The sequence below is a fragment of the Micromys minutus genome (genome assembly GCF_963924665.1).
Source record: "Micromys minutus genome assembly, chromosome: 33".
Taxonomy (NCBI): domain Eukaryota; kingdom Metazoa; phylum Chordata; class Mammalia; order Rodentia; family Muridae; genus Micromys; species Micromys minutus.
This window is the reverse complement of record NC_137968.1, coordinates 3218302-3238769: the sequence shown is the minus strand read 5'-3', so window position 1 is coordinate 3238769 and position 20468 is coordinate 3218302.

The window sequence follows — 20468 nt, the reverse complement described above, 5'->3', positions numbered from 1 at the left end:
AGATTTCAAAATGCAGGAATGCTCTGGTTCCCCTTTGTCGGTGACGCGGTGTCCGAGTGCGGCCTTGCTATCGTTTGAACTTGATGCACTCTGGATGTGCACTAGGAAGGGCTGTGGCTTCGCACGTGGAGTCAGGAACTAACTAGTTGTCTGGCTGTGGGGTTTCTCTTGTCTTATCCCTGGTCCCTTGCTGTCACTTTCTTCTTCCTGTTTGCCAGGAGGTGGAAATGCTTTGCCTTAGCTCTTCCATTACGGTGAAATTTGCCTCCAGCTCAAAGGGCTGGAACCAGCTGCTCGTGGCCAGACACTTCTAAGGTCATGAGCCAGAACAACCTTTTCGCCCTTTTGGTCGACATTTCAAGGATTTGGTTCCGGGAAATGAAAAGTCAACTGAAGCAAACGTATAGCATCACAGGTATGTCCGTCCTGAGGCCAAGTACAGCTGTGAACACAGCCCATCATGAGACCAAGATCATGAGACTGTGTGTGTGTGCAATGCATGTCTGATGTGTGTGTACAGGTGTGAGGTATGTGTGTACGTGTGTGTGCATGTATATGCATGTGTATGTGTGTGTACACACCAGTGTGTGTGTGTATGCTCTCGAATGTGTGTATGCATGTCTGATGTGTGTGTACAGGTGTGGTGTGTGTGTATGCAGGCATATGTATATATGTGTATGTCTATACATGTGTATGCATGTGTATGTGTGTGTGCACACCAGTGTGTGTATATGTGTGTGTGCATGTGTATATGCATGTGTATCTATGTGTGCCTGTGTGTGTGTATGCATGTATGCCTGATGTGTGTGTACAGGTGTGGTGTGTGTATGTGCAGGCATGTGTTTGTATGTGTGTGTGCATGTGTATGCATTTGTATGCATGTGTGTATGTGTGCAAACCAGTGTGTGTATGCATGTGTGTATGCATGTGTGCCTGTGTATGTATATGCATGTATGTCTAATGTGTATGTACAAGTGTGTGGTGTGTGTGTGCATGTATATGCATTTGTATGCATGTATGTGTACACACCAGTGTGTGCATGTGTATCCATGTGTTCTTGTGTATGTGTATACATGTATGTGTGTGTACATAGCAGTGTGTGCATGTGTATATGCATGTGTATCCACGTGTTCCTGTGTATGTTATACATGTATATGTGTGTGTGCACACCAGTGTGTCTGTGCGAATGTATGTGCATGTGTGTACGATACTTGTTTTAATGTCATGTGCCCATGAACTTTGTGAATAAGATTGTGTTGCAGTGTCAAAGGCTGGATACGTGTACAACGTATGTCTACCTCATCTCTAGATGGTGTATAACCCCCAATGCACTGTGCACACTATGTCAGCGCTTTTATTCTGTATTGTCTCGGGCAGTGGTCCCCAACTTTCTTAATGCTGTGACCCTTTAATTCAGTTCCGTATGTTGTGGTGACACCAGCCATAAAGTTATTTTTGTCACTCCCTTGTCATGGTTACTGTGCTACAGTGATTCATATTTGCATTACAAATCTGATGACACGTGGGTTATCATCTGGCCCCAAAGGGGTCTTAGTCCACAGGCTGGTCTAGGGGGCAGTTAGAAGCAAACGTAGACATATTCCAGACAACCGGACTTAGTGTGCGTGGCAGCTTCCTGTTCCCCGCATGGCAGCGCTGGGAAGAAGCACTCACTGAGGGTGCTTAGGCAAGCGAGACACCCGAGGGCCCGCGTGGGGCCTGCTCACAGCATTCTGACCCGAGCTCTCTGTGATACCAGCTTTCTTCACCTCCGGCCTTGATCCGTGAAGTAAGTTCCAATATTGTTACCACGTCACAGAAGCTGGGTCTAAGATGCGGAAAGATGACATCTCTGGGCCAGGGTCACACAGCTAGTGGCTACTTTCTGTCAAAGCCCTCGTTTCCACCAGACTGTATGCCTACTGTGTGCAAAGTGCCGGCCATAGCTCTTATGTGGGCCTCACAAAGAACAGTTTGGGAAATGCCATAGAAGCAGACGGTGCTGCTCCCTGGTCAGGGACAATAAATAGCAAGGCTTTGCCGGTCCTTGGCTCCCTAGGTGTGGCCAGACCCTTCTCTTACTTTCCAGTCCGGTGCTAGGGACACGGTGCCCTGAGGTCCTTCCGCCCATCCCCAGAGTGGCGATTGGGCGTGTCCGGTAAGCCAGCATTACGTAAGAGGATTATGAAACTGTAACAGGAGGGTCGGCTCTGTGTGTGTAAAAATAGACACAAACCTCGGTACTGTGCCACCGTGAGGTCCAGAGCCATCTAGCGGCAGCAAAGTGTATATGCAGCTCTCTTTGATGTTCTAAATGTGTACTTTGTACACAACCAGACCCGGAGCCCCCGGGTTAGACTGTGTTGACATAAAGTGTGTGGGGGGGGCGAGTCCCTGTTTTTAACTTTTAGAGGTAATAGTCTTAATGAAACAAGTCCCGCCCGTGATACATGGTGTGTAACCAAGAAATTCCAGTGTGGTGACTGCTTCTGCGAGCCTCCTTTGCACGTTGGCGCACGCTGTTTTGATGTTATCAGATCTGTCCCAATTTCATATTGACTGCAGCTCAGAAACACGTCCATGGGACCGGAGGATAGTCTTCAAACCTAGGCATGGTGGTCTCCTCCCCCCTCCCTCACAGTGTGTTTCCTGTTCTCACTTTCCTTCCGCCGCAGTCAGAAGACTGGGTGGGGCCTGTCACTGAAGACCAGGAAAAGGACCACAGTAAGGATCTTTCAGTGTTTCAGTATAGTTGGACTTTTAGGAACCGCGAAGAATTTAAGACATAAACTAAGTGTGCAATGTGTGCGCGCGTGTGTGTGTGTGTGTGTGTAAAACAGAGAAGCGCAGGCATCATGAACTGTCAACTTTGGTACACTCTGATACTGTTTCCTGAAGATTCGAGGTCAGTTCCAGTGGCAATATGTATGTGTATGTGTATGCATTTGTGCACATGTGTGCTCGTGTATACTCGTGTGTGTGTACATGTGTGTGCACGAGTGTCCTGTGTGTACATATGTAGGCATATGTGTACACATGTGTGCATGTGTGTGCCCATGTGTGTGCATGAGTGTCCTGTGTGTAATTTGTAGACATATGTGTACACATGTGTGCATGTGTATGTGTGTGCCCATATGTGTGTGCATGTATGTGCACTTATGATGTAGTTCCTCGTCCATACCCAGAGGAACCCCCTGACCAGTTGGAACCGCATCACTGTGCCCTGAAACCAGAAACACTCCCATTGTTCAGTCATAGGATGGGGAGGGGTGCATCTGAGAAAATAAACCCCAAGCACACCTCCATTTTACCTGTGTGCGTGTGCGTGTGGGGAAGAGAATGGATACACAGATTAGAATTAAACTGGATGAAAATATGCTGAAGACGTTATTTTTAGGGCTGGCATTTGAGGATGAACATACCTGTACTTAGTCACTGGGAAAGGCGGAGTTTAAATGCAGACTCAGAGCTGGGAAGAATGGAGCACATCCCTAATCCCAGCACTCAGGAGGCAGGGAGGGTGGATCTCTGAGTTCCACACCAGCCTGATCTACAGCAGAGGCCACACCACCAAAAAAAAAAAAAAAAGAAAGAAAAAAAAAACCTCACAACAACAACAACAACAATAATAATAATGTGACTCAAAACCCTTTGAAGAAAAGCCAGCGCCCTCCGTGCCCCTCCCTCATAGGAGGAGAAGGAGAGGAGGGGAGGGGAAAGGAGAGGAGGAAAGAGGAGGGTTCTGCAGAGAAGAAATACTTGTATAATTGGTCCGTTAGTCAGAGTTCTTATTAGAAACACGTGGCCGTCTCAAACGGCTGGTTTACAAAACCGTAGGTAGAACTGATACAAACTGGAAAGGAGCCACCCTGGGCTAATGGGACCGGGAAATGTGAGCCGTGACTCGGTGTAGGAAGCCCAGAACAGCAGCTACGCTGGTCACAGCCCATTTCACTTTTTCAAGGTTTACTTTTATTTCATATGAATGATTTTGCCTGCTAGGATGGGGTTCCCTGGGAGTGAAATCGCGAGTGGTTGTGAGCCGCCGTGTGGGTGCTCTGGGGAACCAGGTCTTCTAGAAGCAGCTCTTCAGCCCCATCACACGTTCTCAGCATTGACAAGGGGGTGGCATCACGGTCTCCCCACCCGGTCTCAGCCGGGCCAGCAGGCCTCACTCTCAACCCAGGGGGCTTTGAGCACCCATTTTCTGGAACAGGAAGCGTTGCACATGTTGGGGTCGGGAGGCAGGGTAGAGGAAGGCATAGGAGAGAGATCAGGAGCTGTGGGGTGGGAAACCATGCCAGGAAGCTTAGTGGGTAGAGCAGGTCTGAGTCCCCGGAAACTCGGGGCACACGTGTGAGAAGATAGGCGGCTCCCCGCTCCCCGCCAGGGAAGGAAATGAGATCATAAGGTCTGTGACTTGTTCCTTGGGTATTCAGAGCTTTCTGGGGCTAGTGTCCAATTACCAGTGAGTGCAAACCATGTGTGTTCTTTTGTGACTGGGTTCCCTCACTCAGAATGATAGTCTCTAGTTCCATCCATTTGCCTGGGAATTTGTTTCTAATGGCTGAGTAGTAAAGACTGGATTCTTATGTGGTCAAATCTATTCATTTCACTTCCTTCTTTAGTTAAATCTTTCCGGACAGGGCTTGAGTACACCGCTCAGCAAACAGGAAGCAGGGGGAGGAGTCATGCCTACGCTGGTGGCCTGGGGCAGGCCTGGGGGACAGGGATGAACTTAGGCAGAGGTACCTTACCTGGGTCGGGTGAGAGGAAAAGTGGCTGAGTCTTTCGGCTAGGGGTGGGGTTTCCTGTCACCTCCTGTCACATCCTGTGGCTTCTACTACCTTTCCCTGACAGGAGCAAGCTTTCCAGGTCACCGTTTCTCCCACCAGAAACAGCCTTGCCTCTCCTCACCAGCCCCCAGCTGACACCCTCTCTTCCTTGTGCTGGCCTCTGGCTGACATTACAAGTTAGGCTCAGCCTGCTCCCTGAGGAAATGGGAGCCCTTCTGCCCTGGCTTCAAAGACCAGCTGACCCAGATTCCAGGCTGTTGCCAGGACCACGGACAAAGCCGTTGTCCCTCGGGAGGCTCAGGCTTTCCTCGACTACGAGAGTGACAGAAGCCACTTCCTGTCCATGCTGGTCTAAATGAGCCACCACCACAGGTAGAGTGCTGACCCTCGTTTGAGATGTAACTAGTTATCTGTGCTGACCCCGTGTCCGGACCGCAGCATGCTGGGAGTTGGCTGTTGACGTGAAGGAGAGAACCTTCTGGAGTGGGGAGAGACAAAAGCAACTCAGCTCTCATGGGAGCTGCAGCCCGGCTACAAACCCTCCCAGCTCTGTCCTGTGCCTACGTACCTGTCACCTTCTCTGCTGCCAGCAGTCTCTGAGAAAGGATGGCTTACGGGGACACTAACCTGTTGAGAGGATTCTCTGGGCCTTTTGGACCCAACTGAGCCAAGATGACTCCTGTGACGCAGACCCCAAGATCCCCAGTGTGTGCCTCAGCCACTTTATGCTCTCCCGTTGTGCCTCAGCGGTGGCATGCTGTTCCTCAGTGTCCTGAGATACTCCAAGCCAGTGGACAATGGGATTGTCCTGTGCCTGGTCCCCATCTGCTGGCATCTTAGTCCCCCGCCCTGTCCCATATTCTCCTAAGTCCCTTAGAATGTCCCCTCTCCATTTCTTGGCCTATGCCAAATGGATGTAGAAGCTTCAGAAGCTGCACCCACACCTACAGAGGTGTGTGTGTGTGTGTGTCTGTTTGTCTGTCTATCTGGTGCTATGAGACTCTGTTCTCCAGACAATGGCACTGTTCTGTCTTCTCACCTGGGCTGAGAAGTCTTTGCAGAGTTCTGTCTGTCCCTTCTGAGCCTGAGAAACCCAGTAGAGTGGCCCAGATGCTGGGCACGTGGCTTCCTGGAGAAAACAAAGATAGGGACAGCCGAGTCTATTCTCAGTCCTAACACGCAATGGTCTTCATTCTGCTCAAAGTAGAAAGGGTTCTGTCATCAGCCGCTAAGTACCCTAACCACAGAAACTCATGTCCTGAAGCCACCTCTAGTTTTTGTACAGTGGGACAAGGGAAGGCACTGAAAGAAAGTCAAGGCCACATGAGGTTAAGATGAGCTCTGCTTCACCTCCTAAGAAGCTCTCTCGCATTCATCCTCACAGAACTGACTCCAGCTACTGGCAAGTTGCTCTTCTCTTTGTCTGGGATATTTGTGCCTAACCATTCACATTTCTATTCAAATGCTACCTCCTGTGGTGGTTTGAGTAAGAATGGCCCCCTTGGGCCCATAGATTTAAGGAGTGCTTGCTCACCAGGTTGTGGTTGTTTAGAAGGATTAGGAGGCGTGGCCTTGTTGGAGGAAGCATGTCACTGGGGGCGGGCTTTGAGGCTTTAAAAGCTCACACCAAGCCCAGAGCCTTTCTCTCAGCTGTCCAGCACGGCTCCAGCACCACGTCTGTGTACTGCTGTCCTCCCCACCTGATAATGAACTAAACAAACCTCTGAAGCTGTAAGCCAGCCCCAATGAAATGCTTTTTTAAAAAAAATAAGAGTTGTCTGTTCACAGCACTAGAAACCCCAAGCCACTACCCAATACAGTGGTCCCCCACACTCAGTTCACACCAAGTCACTCCACTCTCCCTTCTGTGCACAGATCACAGTGTGTAGCTGTGTTATTCGATTTGCTTATTGTTTTCTGACTTCCTTGGAAGATGATCAGCCCCGAGAGGTCAGGCACTGTGCTTGCCTTTTAATCTTGATTTTTTTTTTTTTTTAATTCTCTCTGGACTTCTCAAAAAACATCTACAAGGGCTGGTGGGATACCTCAATGGTTAAAGCAAGAGCCCAGAGCTCCAGGACCAGCAAAAGTCAGCTGGGCATGGCAGCACCCCTGTAATGGCAGTTGGGAAGGCAAAAGGGGAGCAAGCTGGCAGTACTACCCAACTGATGAGCTCTGCATCAAAGAGACAGAGGGCAACTCCCAGGATCAACCTAAGGGCTTGCCATGCACACCAGCATCTACACACACCTACACACCACACACACACATGAATACACACACACTAAACACATACATGCACATGTGTACACACACAACTACACACACAACCACACACACATGCACACATACATGCATACACACACCACACAAATATATCCATCATCCCCTCATGCACACCACAAATACCACACACACCCATACACTTCTACCCACACACATATACATGTGTGAATACACATACACACACAAGCACACACACACATATACATCCAGCCACCCACCCCCCCCACACATAACACACACACCACACACACACATACACATACATACACCCACCACACATGCATACACACACATACACACACCCACCACACACACACTCATGTACACACAAACCACACAACCACACACACACATATACAGCCATACACACACATACACACACATACACACACATATACATACACACACCCACCACACACACACACACACACACACACACACACACACAAAGAATAAAAAGTCACAGTGCATTTTCTTGGTGGCATGCGGCACTTGCCTTGCGCCTCCATCATTGAGAACCTGTAGGCATCTATGCGTCACTCTGTGGTGAGCGTGCTCGTGGGAACGGCTTCCTCTCTGCCTCCAGCCTTACTCCTGATGCTCGTCCCTTCCAGACTGTGCTCTCGGCGAGGCTGAGGGCACCAAGCATCATAAACACGTACATCATAAACGTTACGCTCATACATTTTTTTATATACAAGTTCCAATCATTCTAGCAGCTAATTGAGGATGAATTATTCCTGCTTCCCACCTAAAATATTTGGTTACTGTTTTATTCTTCTTTAAATGCAGCTTCCAATAGTCTCTAAGCTTTGGGAGCTCTGGACTCACTGTCGTTGGAAGATCTGCCTGTGGCAGCTCATTTGATCCCTTCTCTTTCCACCCTGGCTGTAGAGAACCATTTCTCTGTCTATCTGGAAAAGCCATCAGCTCAATACAAACCAACAACCAAAGCCAACCTTTTCCATTAAAGAAGAAGAAGAAGAAGAAGAAGAAGAAGAAGAAGAAGAAGAAGAAGAAGAAGAAGAAGAAGAAGAAGAAGAAGAAGAAGAAGAAGAAGAAGAAGAAGAAGAAGAAGAAGAAGAAGAAGAAGAAGAAGAAGAAGAAGAAGAAGAGAAAGAAAGAAAGAAAGAAAGAAAGAAAGAAAGAAAGAAAGAAAAAACTGATTTTTTAAAAAAATATTTCTGGTTTGAATGGCTTTCCAGACACAGCAATTTATAATGGACCAAGCCGAGTGCATTTATGGCCCTGCATTCCTCTGAACACTGAAGCAATTTCATCTTTAATTCGATGGAGAAAAGATCCTCCCCATGGAAAAACAAAACAAATCAGTGCTTTGTTTCCTAGGGCCACCGAGGGGCAGCCTGTTCCCGGTGTTTGTGTTCAAGAGTGAAGAGATGGGAGAGGGTCTTACATCACACCGGGGCCTGTCCTCGTGACACAACTCAGTAATTGTGCATGATATAGGCGTACAATATACAGAAACTATACCATAACGCAAAGTAATCCAGTCTCCCCCCCAGATACCTCAGACATCGTTCATAATCCCTAATTATGTGTATCTTTATGCGGTATAAAGTGTGTCCAGAGGCCAGCAGGATGGCTCACCTGGCCAATCACGTGTTGCCGAGCCCAAGTGTGATCCCCAGGGCCTACACGGCAGAAAGAGAAAAACAATTTATAAAAGTACCCCGCGCCAGGGTCACGCCTCACCCCACAAACACGACGCATAATTTTAAATTAAAAAGGTGTGTAGGGCAGGAAAACAAACGATTAGGATGTAAATAATTTCAAGATTCACATAAATCTCTCTATACATATATGTATATATCTACATATAAATATATAGATATCTATAGTCTATATAAAACATATAAATATATGTACCCATAATCTATATATCTATATATAAATATGTGTAATATTGCATATATTATATATCCACACAGACAGATGTAGATGCCTGACATTCCTTGTGCTTTGATTGGTGGATGGAACCACACACTGCTTCTCAGGGATGCTGGCAATTTAGAGAGAAAAGCAACACAACTTGCTGAGAATCCGTGTACTTCTCTGGAGTGATGTCAGATGCAGACCAAATGCAGGGAAGGTCTGGGGACCTTTGAAGGGACTACAGGTGGTGGTACAGGTTTGGGTAGCGTCACAATTGTTGCTGGAGCGTAATGGTTTTTGCAAAATTGTGGGGTTTTTTTTTTTCAGAATTTTTTTTCGGGTGTGTATGTGTGTGTGTGTGCGTGTGTGTTTGGTTTTGAGACAGGGTCTCTCTAAATTCTGGCTGTCCCAGAACTCACTATGTAGACCGTGCTGGCCTCAAACTCACAGAGATCTGCCTGCCTCTGCCTTCTGAGTGAGGACTTTAAGGGTGTGCACCACACCATACCTGGCCTCACAGCTGAGTTTTAATCCACACATGGTGAGCAAGGCTCGAGTCCGTGAATTCTTCCAAGGCAAGACAGGCACTGAGGCGGCTGCCTGGAGATCCTGCAGCAATGCGGGTTCTTCAGCCGATAACTTCTGTGGCACAGCTCCTCACGTACAGTAATTCTGGCACCGAATGTTGCCAAAGTCATCTGAGTCTGTGGCTCTTCTGTGGGAGGGAATTGTTTTGTTTTGTTTTAATCCATGCTAGTCTTAAAACCAAAACATAGCCAGGTCAATTACTAATACAAGAAACCCCAAAGCTAAGTATGGATGAAGAAGTGTACATTTATAACATTTATACAGAAGCTACACTGTGCCAACCGTCGACGCCGTCTCTTTGAGGACCTGGGCCTTGGACCTTCCTTACAGCTTCCGTGATGCTTGGCAAAACTTGGCCAGTAGAGGGCACTGCGGCGACACCACAGAGGATGGGCATCCTTTGGGGTTGCTGCGCCTTTTGCTCCTAGGGTTTGGAGGTCAACAGTTAAGGCAGAAGATGTGGGGTGATCCCTTCGGTACCCAGCATGGACGGATGTGGGGTCACAACCCCTTCGGTCTGGCCACAAGCTTGGACCTAGAGCAGGAGAGTCCTTGCTCAGCATCCTTTTCAGCCTCTAGGGGATTTCCCAGGGTTCTCCTTCTGCGACAAGAGTCCCCTGTCGTATTTCTTTGCTGTAAGCATTGCTCCTACACATTGCTGGTGGAGTTTGCCTCCCAGAAATGAATTATTGTCTAACCCGCATGGACGGACTCATCTGGAGAGACAAGGGGACACAAAAGGAAAGAAACACCTTTTTCTTAAGATCTTCTCACATCTACCTCCGTAAGAAAATAGATTAACAAGGGAAGCGGGGGAGCACACGGTTATTTAATGTACTTTCCGTCCTGCATAACATGAGACCACCCACTAATGGAGACTTAAACAGGCAAAGAAAGCAGTACCTATGTGTGCTTAGGTTTAGTGGAGACCAGGACCAAAGTTGGTTTCAACCAGTGGTAGCCACGGTAAGTCCTACGATGGCGAGCCTTCTCTGAGAGCGTAGCACCACAGTCTCAAGCGAGATGTTCCCTGCGTGGCCTCCCCAACAGCCACTGAGAATTATACGAATAATCAGAACATAAATAATGAACTTCGGATGAACTTGAAGATGTCGCTGTTTTAACACAGTCCTGAAAAGCAGCGTGGAATGTCTCTCCGGCTCTTGCTGTCCTAATCTCTACCGCGGGGTCATTTGTCTTCTCTTAACCCGGGATAACTCGTGTTACATAACTGATCGGCACGGACAGTTCTGTTTTCCTTACTTTTTAAAATTATACGTATTTATTCGACATGCATGAGCGTTTTGCCTGCGTGTATGTCTGTGCACTATGGGTGTCAGATCCCCTGGAACTGGAGTTACAGATGGTCGTGAGCTGCCGTGTCCGGTGTTGGGTTCTGAACCCGGTTCTCTGGAAGAAGAGCTGGTGCCCTTACCTGTGCCTGTCTCCAGCCCCCAGCACGATCGCCCATGATTCTCAGTTTTTGAGAATAGAGCATCAGTCGGCATCGGGAGTCAGGCTAGGAGCAAGTATGAAGCAAATGGTAGCTCCTGGGTGGTGGGCAAGAGGGACATGTTCACAGGACTCAATCAACATGTCCTACCGCAGGAAAGTGCTGATCTCATAGTCACCCTCACTTTCAGGAACACCCAGCAGCCCAGACCCTGGAGCTTCTTCCTGAGTGCTTCTGTGTATCCTAGAGGACCTGTCCTATACCATCCCACTCCATCTACTGCAGCTTTAAAGTGTGTGTGTGTGTGTGTGAGTGTGTGTGTCTGTGTGTGTGAATGAATGTGTGAGTGTGTGTCTGTGTGGTAGTGTGTGTGTGTCTGAGTGTGAGTGAGTGAGTGTGTGAGTGTATGTGTGAGTGTGTGGATCTGTGTGTGTGAGTATGTGTGTGAGAGTGTGTGTGTCTGTGTGTTAGTGTGTGTGTGTGAGTGTGCATGTGTCTGAATGTGTGAGTATGTGGGAGAGTATATGTGTGAGTGTGTGTGTGAGTGAGTGTGTGTGCAGGTGAGTGTGTGAGTGTGTGTGTGTGTGTGTGTGTGTGTGTGTGTGTGTATGTATGTAGGTCAGATGAGTCAGCTGGCTCCCTCCAGCTTATAAATCTCAAGAGTTAAACTTTAAACTCAGGTCTCAGAACTTGGTGGCAGGCACCTTTACCAGTGGAGCCATCTTTCAGGCCCTGGCAGGTTTTATCAGTGTCCATGCAGAATGGGGTGATGGGATTTGCAATGTGTGGCGTCTCCCTTGCCCCTCTTGGCCCCAGGATCACAGGAAGACCACACTCTGGGCCCTCTCCACCCTATTCACTTTCCCTTTAACCCCTGTCCAAGCCTCTGCAAGCTAGAAAGAAGCTTTACCTAAGGAAAGAGGGTCAGGCCCTTCTTCACATTAGGGTGTTAATTTAGCAGCTCCTCCTTCACAATGGGTGAAGCAGAGCTTCAAAGCCAACAGCAAGAAAGGCTACAGAATCAAGTAGTAAAGAAGGGGGCTTTAGGGTATCTGGCCCCTCCCAGGAAGGAGTGTGTTAACTTCAAAGTCTTCCACAGCTTTTATGATCTCACCAACAAAACAAAACAAGGGCTGGAGAAATGGCTCAGTGGTTAGAGCACTGACTGCTCTTCCAGAGGTCCTGAGTTCAAGTTCCAGCAACCACATCGTGGTTCACAACCATCTGTAATGGGATCTGATGCCCACTTCTGGTGTGTCTGAAGACAGCTACAGTGTGCACATAAACTAAATAAATCTTTAGATCCAGCCATGGAAACTTGTGCCTAGGCAAAGACATTGCAAACAAACTAGAAAAAGAAAAACTAAAGTCTGCCACCTGTTAATTTTCATTCACCATGCTTGCCACGTACGCTGGAAGTATTTCCGAAACACACCCAAGGTGCACTCTAACCCGGAGAAGAGAGCAATCGCAACTGGTTGTTCAACATTACTATTTATAGATAGAAAAGAATGAGCAATTGTTTGCCCATGACTTCAGCCTAGAGGATTAGGCGAAGGCTTCTTCCCCGACATCTTCAAAGCAGGCCTTGCAGTTGTAGTGTGTGGTCACCAGGTGGTGAGAGTGTGCTGTGTCTGGGAACAGTCAGCAGACACTCAGCCACCTTAGCCACAGCCACCGAGAGTTAACTGAAAAGAACCACCATTGTGACCCAGGGCAGTGTGTAGGCCAAAGCCCACCTCTGTCTCTACCTGAGGACGAGAAGCCTTCAGAAAGTGTGCCCACCTTTATTTTTAAAACCGTATTCGTTTACTGATTGGTTGGTTGGTTTTGTGGGGCGGGGGCTGTGCTCACTCAGGCAGGCTCAGGTGTGCGAAGCTACTCGTGGTGGTCAGAGAACCCTGGCAGGAATCAGTCTGTGTGGATTCCAGGGGGCCACCCTTGGGCTGCCAGGCTTGGTGGCAAACATCTGTACCCACACTCTGCCACCTCATGCTTCCTTCTGGTCTCCTGGCAGGAGGAGGCGTGACACTCTTGTACTCTGAAGAAACGGGCACCCAGGTTTCATTTGTCACCATCTGGCAGTTGTTTCTCACCTGCGGGTCTTGAAACCTTTGGGGTTGAACGACCTTTCACAGGAGACCCCCTTGGACCATTAGACAGCCCAGGTGTTTACATTATGACTCAGCAGTAAGAAAATTAGTCATGAAGTAGCCATGAAGTGATTTTATGGATGTAAAGTAAATAAATAAATGAATGGAGAAAAAGTAACAACACCGTCTATTTAAAGACATTTCACTGAGCATTAGCAGTGGATAACTTTTCTGACTCACGTGTCACAGGCCATGGGCCACATCGTGCTAGTCCTTGGAGCACTGCACTCACTTATGCTCAGCAGCGACACAAACAACCAGTCGGCAGCAAAAAAGGACAAAGCATGTTTTAGAAAAACAAGAGGACACTAAGTCTGAGAAGCCAAAGCTGAGAAACTCAGGGTTGAACAAGCCAAATCCTCATCTTGGTGGACCTGCAGAAGTAGGAACAAAGGAGGAATCTCACACATACCCACACACACCCACACACCCACAACACCCACACCTACACACACACCCACACCTACACCTACACCCCCACACATACCCATTCACACCACACATACCCCCCACACACACCTACACAGCCACACCCACACACCTACACACACATACACACACCCACACATACACCCATACACACCCACACATTCATACACATCCACATACACCCACACACACCCACACATACCCACACACAGCCACACACAGCCACACACAACCACACACACACACCCATACACATCCACACACACCCATACACACTCTCATATACTCATACACCCCCACAACCACACATACCCACAAACAGCCACATACACCCATAAACACCCATACACACCCCCCCCCCCCACACACACACACACACAGCCACACACAACCACACACACACAGCCATACACAACCACACACCCACACATACCCAAACACACCAACACACACCCATACACACCCACACACACCCATACACACCCACACACACACATATACACCCACACACACACATACACACACCCATATACACACAAATCCCCACTCCCCACCACTCAATCCTCCCAACCCCCCTTTCCCCCCCTGCTTTCTGCCAGAAACAAATTAATGAGGAAAACAAGAGGACATTTATTCACAGTTTTATAGGACTCCGGAGCCTTCAGCAGGCCACCCACACTGAACTCTTGCTTCTAATGCTGACATTCCAAGAAACGAGGACCACCACCTGGATGGCACAAGGAACCCTGAGCTGGGGACACCAAGTCAGGCCTGCCTGTCCCCAGCCTTCCTGGCTTCTCCACTGCTACCTCTTTTGCTTCCAAGGGTGGGTCAAGACCCTTTGTTTCTACATGGATAATTGGTACACAGCAAGATGAAAAGAAACGTTAATGTAATTTTTGTTTTGTTTTGTTTTTTAGCTGGGGCAGCCGGTTTTGGCTTCTCTGGCCCACACTGGGGAAGAGGAGCTCTGGTCGGTTCCAGGTTGATCAGGGGAGGATGGCGTGAGAGACGGAAGGGCAGAGAGAAAGCTCGATTCGGAGACCTGTGCTTTGAACTACTGTTTTCCGAGCCCTGGTCACCACAGCTGAAAAACCAGAAGACTCAAAGTGTCCACCTACTTGATGCCACCAGGGTTGTGGTGAGGTAAGTTAGCACGTTTGTAAATCCAGAGCCTAGGAGCAACCAGAACCAGTGCATAAGTGTGTCTCACGCCTGCATTCGTTTTCTTCCTTCTCTTTCACACATGTCTCATCCCTGGTAAGTTGGTGCAAAGCACATATTTAAATCTGTGACTGCTCCAAGCCAGCAGTTCTCAGAGTAGGGCTACAGCATCCCACCCAGGACATAAGAGCTAGCTTTGAACTATCTAGCAGGATGCTTTGTGAATAAAGGTATTTTAGACCTAGCCTGAAAGCAGGAGGTGTGGACCACCATGGAGGAAGGAGAGATCCAACTCTTGTGAATTGTCCTCTGACCACACACAAAATAGACAGACAGACAGATGATAGATGGATAGATGACAAAAAGTTAGGTAGATAGCTAGCTAGTTAGCTAGTTAGATGATGGATGGATGGATGAATGGATGGATAGATGGATGGATGGACAGTTGGATAAATAGATGGATGGATGGACAGTTGGATAAATAGATGGATGGATGGATGGATGGATGGATAAATGAATGGATGGATGGATGGAGGGATGGATGGATGGATGGGTGAACAGTTGGATGGATGGATGGACAGATGGATGGATGGGTGGATGAATGGATAGATGGACAGATGGATGGACAGTTGGATAAATGGATGGATGGGATTTGCATCCACCACCATCAGCCTTATAGGATCCACGAGGGAAAGGCTGCCTGTCTTCCTTCTCTAGGTCACTGCATTCTTAGAGTTTGTTCTGCCAATCTGTTAAAACGTGGTGGATTACAGTGAAGTTCTAGGTGTGCAGAGATGTACCTCACCTGAGGATTTAAAAAGGCAATTGACAAAAACACAGCAAAGGATTGAAAGGTAGCAGAAGAGGCAGAAGGCACCATTTGGACACTTGTCTGAGTTCCGTTTCACTTTCTGGAACCTGTGTGAGGATGGGGGCGGGGGGGGGGATTGGTGGAAGGGACCGGATTTCATTTGACTTCTATGAAGACCTATATGAGAACTTCGTTGAGAACTCAGGCAGAAGCCAAGATTCGAAGTACTTTCCCTCTGCCAACCATGATTTTCCTCTTCTGGAGGTACATCTCACCAATCCATAAAGGATGTGCTTCATTTGGGTCACGGGGTCACAGGGACGTCACTTCACCTTTTCCCGAGTTATCTGGCAGCAGCCGGATGGATGACGTCAAATCAATATCAACTTCCACTATGATCGTTAATGGCAGAAAAATCAGTACAAAAAGAGTTGATGCGAACCTTCAAGGAGAAGCCAAAGGTTGAAGACAGACAGTTCCAGTTCTTAGAGGTAGGCAGCGAGGATAACTGGGAATTCACCATTAAATAGGAACTTAACAGGTGATGTTTGAGGGCTGACAGAAACATTGTTTCAAGGTTACCAATGTCAGTCTAACTGCACCTGAAGTGTTTATAAATGGTTTGTGATGGCCCCTGTTAATAAATGGTTTGTGATAGCCCCTGTTTGTCAGAGAATTTTGTGTTTGATATTGGGAGCACACAGTAGGGCCAATATAATTGTCTTCTCTTCTTTAGTATTGTTATAATATGTCTGTCTGTCTCTCTCTCTCAGATGAGCCTCGTGACTCTTGACTACTGCTAGACTTGACAAGACTGACTTTATCACCAACATGGATTTATTTCCCAGTGGGTTAAAAAGCCAGGCAGGGTCAGCTGAGCCTCCAGTAGAAACATCCCGTTTCTCAGGATTTAGTAGTGAAACCGCTTCCTCAGTCGCAACCCAGTTGTGGCTTGGATAGTGAAGGACGTTTTCTAGTCTGGCCGTACGTGGGTGCTAGCACTGCTCACAGTTTGTTAAGAATGTGGAGCTGGGACTGAGGGACCTGAAAGGACAGGGGCTTCACGGAGTCAACCAACCTGGACCCAGAGACTGAACGACCAACCGAAGAGCAAGCATGGGCCGGACCTAGCCCCATGTCCTCTCTTATATGTCACAGATGAGCAGCTTGGTCTTCATGCGGGTCCCCAAAAAACAGAGCGAGGGCAAGGGCTGTCCCTGACTTTGTTGCCTGCCTGTGCCTGTGGACCCCACTCCCCTAACTGGGCTACCTTGTCTGGCCTGAGTGGGAGGGGATCGGCCTTGTCCTGCAGCGATTTGTGTGTGTGTGTGTTACCCAGAAGAGGGCTCCCGCTTCTCAAAGGAAAAGGGGAGAGGAAATGGGGGGGGGGGTTCTGTGTGAGGAGGTAACTGGGAGGGAGGGCTGGTACTGGGATATAAAGTAAACCAACAAACAAATAGAATGTGCCGAGCTTAGATTTTACAAAGCTGTGAATTGGGCTTTTGTCACCCTCTGTAATTCTTCTTTTCCCGTGCTTCCTGTGCCTGCCTCAGCCCTCAGTCTAGATGATGCCCAGGGCACCGCTACTGGACGGTTTTTGTGTCCATAGCAGAACAAAGAATACGGGGTCATTTAAAAGGAGAAGGTCTTTATTTGGCTCACGGCTTTGGAGGCAAAACAGTTCAGGATCACATAGCTGCATCTAGCAAGGGACCTCAGGTTATCATAATGTGAGTAATGGAGTCACATGACCGGAACACACACACACACACACACACACACACACACAAGAGCGGGTGTGAGCATGTGGGAGAAGGAGACAAGGCAGCGACCCCACTTTATAACATGGCTGAGCAGCACCAGTGTGTCATTGGTCAGGTCCAGGGGTTTAATCTCTAGCAGTGGCCTGCCTCCTCCGACCTCCAAAAGAGAAAGGCTCCGTGGAGGAAAGTGCGAGAGGTGGGCGGGGTTTGCCCCACTCTGCCTACCAACTGCTTCCACGTCAACCTCAGGTCCTTGGTAGCAGATGGCAATATTTTCCAATTACAAACACCAGGTTAACCCTTTCCTCTTCTACTTCCGGTGAGTCTGAACTTGGGGACTTTTGTGATGGCTTTGACCTCTTCTGCGCTGCCTTTCAGTGTGAGAGGAAGGTCAAGATTAGAGAGCTCCAGCTCTGACCCCTGTCCCTTGGGGTGGTGGTGGGTTACTCTACAGCTTTTCCCTCCAGCGCAGAGTCCCAAGGCAAATTTGCACAGATTGCTCCTCCACGGTGAATACGGCTGCTAATTTTATTACCAGTAGTAAGAACTGGCGTTTTCCAACTCCTACCGTGTACCAGAGTCTAGGCGGGAAGCTGGTTACCGGTTTTTTTTATCCCAGTTAATTGTTACAAGAAAATATGAAATCCATACAAATACTGTCTATACTTTACTGATGTGGCTCGAAAGAACTTCAGTAATTTGCCAACATGGTTTTCTAAGCACTAGAACCAGGCTTTATACCAGAGCCCAGAATGATACTCTTGGCTGCTGTCAGGAAACACCCCCCCCACCCCCATGCAAGTCCTGAAACTTGCTTGCCCTTTTCCCTCTTGGCTAGGACTTAAAACACAATAAGCCTGTGTGCCCCGATATATTGCACCGACCAGTGATTTGTTCTATCAGCTCAAGTGAACAGAAAACTAGACTCAAAGCCCAAAATTGCCCTTCAGAAGGGCAACCAGTTGCGAAGAGCCCTGCTCTAAGGTGCGCAGGGTTGCCAGAGTGGATGTTGTAACTACTCCAAACAATAAGAGTCATTGTCCTAGCTACTCAGGAGATGAAGGTATCACAGTCTTAAACCCAAGGCCTGCCTGGGCTGGCCTGAGTTCAAAGCTAGAGTGGCCAACTTAACAAAACCTTGTTTCAAAGCAAAAGTCAAAACAGGTTTTGATCAGTTACAGAACACGTGTTCAACGTGAACAAGGGCCAGGGATCAACCCCTAGTATCATACACAAATCACAAATAACACATTGAAAAGGTGCTGTCATTGCTGCAGCCCCCACGCCTGGCTGGAAAAACGGCTCAGTTGCACAAGCCCCAAGACCTGACTTCGGTTCCTAGGTTCAATTCCCACTGTGAAATTGACTCCTGAGGTCTGTCCCTCTGACCTCCACATACACATGTGCACACCCCTCCTTCAAACACACATCACACACTGACAATAATAATAAAATAAACGAATCAAATATATATATATATATATATATATATATATTTTTTTTTTTTTTTTTTTTTTAAAGAGGTCGCCGAGTCGATCAACCCATAAAAGACCCGAAGGAGACCATGACCTGGGGCCTCTGGGCATACGTGAGAGCCTTCCTCAGAGTTACTGCTTTGCAGAGACAGACCTCAGACTCTGACAGCTCAGGGTGGGTAGCAGAACACACTCCATGTCCATCAGGAGAGGCAGAGATAGAGAGCGGAGAAAGGGAAACACATGAGGAAGGGAGGGGAGGGCAGATTCCTTCCTGGCCCCAGACGCACATTCCCTGATAAAAGTTCAGAGATGCGGCCACCTAAGACAAGCTCAGTGCTGAAAATGTCATCCAAACGGGGAGTCAGTCACCCAAAAGTCACCTGCTGCGGGCCAGAGCCCAGGTGCAAAGTGACGTGGGAGGGATTCTGGCAGGCCGCGGTTCAATCTGGTTTAGCTGGTTTCTGCTTAAGCAAATAGGGTGCGGTAGAGTTCCATTGGTATCTAAATGATAGTGGAATGTCCTCTGTGTTCCTGAAGGGGCAGTGATAGCAAACCCTCCAAGAAAACCGAGTCAAGACATACATGGTATTGGGGTAAGGCGTTCGGCAGGAGGCTGGTGAAAGTTGATTTCAAAGATGAACAATCTGGTGGCAAAGCTTCGAGGACCTGTTGGATGTGGCGTTGACTGCCTTGGATCCCGGACCAAGCACGAGGAGGACACTGAGAAGGAAGTTCTCAGATTGCGAGCGTGTGGCACCGGGGCTCTGTGGTTAGCTGTAAACGACGGAAGTCATTGACGAGGTCCACTACGAAAGGCCACACACTACACACTACTACAGACTCACAGGAAGGGGTCTCCACGGGGAGGAGGACAAGGGCGAGGACGGCGCTAGGGGTGCAGGGGGCGGGATGAAGCCCCCGGTTCTGCCCTTTGTGAGCCAGGCTGCTGGAACAAACCACCTTTACCTGGATAGTTCCTCAGCAAGAGTTTACTGCTCACAGTTCTGCAGGTTCCGGGAAAGCCTGTGCCTCACGCATGCGCCGTGTGTCCCCAGTGGCAGGAGAAAGAGCCATCCTTTCTCCAGTTTCGGAAGGACACTAATTCACCCACGGAGGCCCTGTTAACCCCGAAGGGCCATCTCTTAATGCTACCATTCTGGAGATTAAGATCCAAGATGTGAGTTTAGGAAAACACAAGCATCCAGGCTTTACCGGGGTCCTTGTATCACACAACTTGAACCCCTGATTCCCATGGGTGTGTGTGTGTGTGTGTGTGTGTGTGTGCTCTTAATCACTGAGCCATCTCTCCAGCCCCGGTGGTCTACAGTCTTAAGGAGACACTGAATTTAACCAGGGGCAGGGGTCCAGGTCTATACACTCGATTACCTATTTCTATTCTGAAATGCCTTAAACAGCCAACAACATGTGTCTTTATAAAGCTGGTAAAAACCAAACAACCAGACAACGACAAAAAGAGACAACCACACAAAAATGAGATATCGATTGTAATGGTTTAAATATGCTCGGCCCAAAGAGAGGCACTATTAGGGGGTGTGGCTTGTTGGGGTGGGTGTGGCCTTGTTGGAGTGGGTGTGGCCTTGTTGGAGTGGGTGTGGCCTTGTTGGAGTGGGTGTGGCCTTGTTGGAGTAGGTGT